This window comes from Pinus tabuliformis, chromosome 5_1, assembly GCF_031772625.1.
Source record: "Pinus tabuliformis cultivar Carrire ecotype Pingquan chromosome 5_1, CPIR1, whole genome shotgun sequence".
Lineage (NCBI taxonomy): Eukaryota > Viridiplantae > Streptophyta > Pinopsida > Pinales > Pinaceae > Pinus > Pinus tabuliformis.
The window spans coordinates 572,604,830-572,608,203 of record NC_142305.1 but is presented as its reverse complement, the minus strand read 5'-3'; the positions used below and the strand labels follow the sequence as shown (position 1 = coordinate 572,608,203).

Here is a 3,374-nt window from a genome sequence, read left to right as displayed (position 1 = left end):
ACCCACTGAAAGAGGCAATTTTGGGCAGTTGCAGTTTGTTTTGCTGATCAATATTAGGCAAAGAAGCCATCACTTCATCTGCACTTGGTGATTCATCTCGTTCTACCCCTTGTACTCTTTGAGAATGACCATTTTTCTTGTAAATTTGGCACAACACCCAATCATCAAGCTGGAGAACAGAAGTACCATCAAAATCAACAATACCAATTTTAGTTGAATGAATCAATTCGTATTCATAAAGAATCAAAACACAAGAACTGTGAAAGGAAAATCATTCATATTGATCAATATTCAAGAAGACATCACTTTGTAGGGTGTGTTATTTGTATTTACAAAATTGATTTTTTTATTCAATCAACTATGCTATTCTCTGTGCTTTTGCTGGGTTCCATCATGACCACCATGATTGGGAAATTCATTTCCCTCTTGAAATATAAAACGAGTAGCAATTCCCAATTGATATCACACTACCACCACAAAGAAGCTAGCAATCTTGATATACAAATCGAACCAGCCATCCTATCAAGCAATCCATGTAGTTCTCAATCTATAGCTTTGATAACCCAAAACTCAAATCTTTCATATTTAATATGCACAAAAATTTTCACATTAATATGTCTAGATCTCATTCTAAGATCTTTAGAGATCTAATACAGAGGTAAACCAGATTTTTCATACTACGACAAGCAATATTAGCAAGTCTTGGAGTCTCTCCTATGTAATGTCTCCTCCTTATTTGATAGAGTTGAAGTTGTATGAGCATCGACTACACTGAAGGGATCATCCAATGGATAAATGTTAGCATCGTTATATACCGCTCTAGCCAACTGAATCCTCTGTTTTTGTCCTCCACTCATATTCAATCTCTCTCCCCAATCTCCGTCATATCCCCATGAGCAAAACTCTCTCTATCCTTGTCTAATGCACAAACTTTTATTGCCTTCTTGTATTGAATTTTGTCTATTGGTTTCCCATAGAGTATGTTATCTGTGACAATACCACTCTGAATCCAAGTTGTCTATGCCACGTAGGCAACATTGCCATATACTTCAACCTGCACGTAGTCCAATCAAAAAGTTTATGGAAGAATTTATGTATATAGAAAGCAAAAAAGTTGCATCTACAATCTTGTTGAACTATGAAATGGTTACTTTTGCTCAAGAAGAGTATTTAATGTTCAACTTACATCTCCTTAAATTTTTGGGATTTCTCCAAGAATTGTATATAGCATAGCAGATTTCCCTGATCCCACTAAGCCACAAATTGCTACGTTTTCTCCTGTTTTAATGTGCAGATTTATTCCCTTCAATGTTGGCTTTGTCAATGAAGATTCTGGATCCCAGTTGAGTATGGCTTGATGATTTTCGATGGTATACTAGGATCCGAAAAGTGATTTCCTCACTACAGAATCTAGTCTTAGCTCATCATATTGTAAGAACTTGTCCAGACGATCTAAGGAGACTTTAACATGAATTAATATAGCCAAAACTTCACTCACGGATCTTGTATCACACAGAATGTTGCAAGCACTGTAAATATGGTTGTGGCAGTTAACGGTGGATCCCCTATGATAGCACACCCGGCAAAAACTATAAATGCAGTAATTATGGGTGACATCTAGTAGAGTATTGTACCATATGTTTTATTAAACTGTGCTGAAGACAACCATTTGAACTCCACAGCTCGGAGATTTTCTATCAGCTCTTTAAATTTTTCTTCCCATGCTTGTAGTTTGATTATTTTCATACTATTAAGAATTTCAGATGTTATTCTGAGTCTTTCATCCTGTGCAGTCATGAACACAGCTTGGCACTTCTGGAGGGTTTTGGCTTGGAAATTTGAGTTGTAACTTAAATTTGTAACATTATTCAATCATCATTCTACATCATTTTAATTTGATATTTCAACTAGTACTTAATGTTTACATTAGTGTTGGTACGATGTCTAAAGATATCTGCTTTTAATGATAGTTATTGGTGCTATATGAGAATCACTAGAAATTTATGTGGATCATTCAAAATTTGGAGTCATTTATAAATTCCTGTCAGTTAACAGACTTCATGTTAAGATAAATTTTAGGTTACATGGTTACACATTTTCTGTTAGTTAATGAAGCTTTCTATAAAGCCTAGTTATCTGACATGAAGATTACTGATGCTAAAGTGGGATAATCAGCTATAAAAAGGGTTCTTAGGCATTAGTGTAGAGGGCTTTTCAGAGCCATATTATTGCAGGTAGCATGTCAAAAAAAAAATTGAAAGCCTGAACATCTGGACCCACAGTACTCAATATGGACAACACATCTTGCACCACAACAGTTAGCATTGCAGAAATGTCAATGATATCTGCAAAAATACTAAAAGGGGCTAGATGGGTAAGGGTTCGAATCCCACTCATGATGAGCTCCAGTGGAAAAATGACCCATATGAAGCCTACCTTCCCGGTAACATCCAATGAGGTAGACAAAGAGACTCCATGAGGATTCAATGAGGATCCTTGGGATTTGGGATTGGGTTGTGGTTTGGATCCTGTAAACATGTAAGACAGAGTATTCCCTATGAATATGAGATAACCCACACAAACTCCTGCCATGCAGAGGACCACCATAAAATCCACCATGGCTTTCCCTGTACTTCCATAAACAGCAAAGCCCAGATCTCCAAAGCTATCTATTTTCTGAAATCCTTGCCTTTTGAGGGCCCTCTTAGACCACACCAACAACGTCATGCCATAATAGGCAATGCATGCCACCAGTGCCAGTACAATAAGGCCTGAGAGCCATCCAGTCTTCATGAAAGTGTAGGGCAATCCCAGCACTCTTGCTCCTACAATCGATACCATTTTCGACTGTAAATATGTTGGGATTAATGGAGGCTACGAGTAATCAGAGTATCGTCCATGAATTCAAGAAATGATGTTAACCCTGCACCCACCCTTACCTGAACGATTCTTTCCTTCGCAGCGAGGGAAACACAGAGCATCACAAGGACCAGAGCTTCACCTACAATAGATGAGAAAATTGAGGCAATAGGCTATCACTTTGCTGTCTGTGAGGAAATTAGTGTGGTAGATTAGACAACCACATTGTGTAAGCACTAATACCCAAAGAAATTATCCATTAAGGTATGCCTCATAGGGTTGACCCAAATTTGAAAGGATCTCAATGAACCCAGCCAGATGACTAATGTTGTTGATGCCCAAGAACAACAATCCCGCTGTCAAGACTTCAATAGTAGTGCATGCAAGGAACAGGGCAAAGATCAAGAAAAGCAAAAAGATGGTGGTGAGATGGTTGAGAAGGAGAAGAAGAAAGTTGTTGGTTGCTATCAGATTCTCATGGCCCTAAAATTGAAAAGGAATAAAGTTGGATTGAG

General features: G+C 37.7%; 1 pseudogene; it reads right to left on the bottom strand.

Moving 5' to 3' along the window:
* Window positions 1-2,214: 2,214 nt before the first annotated feature.
* Window positions 2,215-2,841, bottom strand: LOC149166126 (amino acid transporter AVT3C pseudogene; annotated as a pseudogene).
* Window positions 2,842-3,374: the final 533 nt, after the last annotated feature.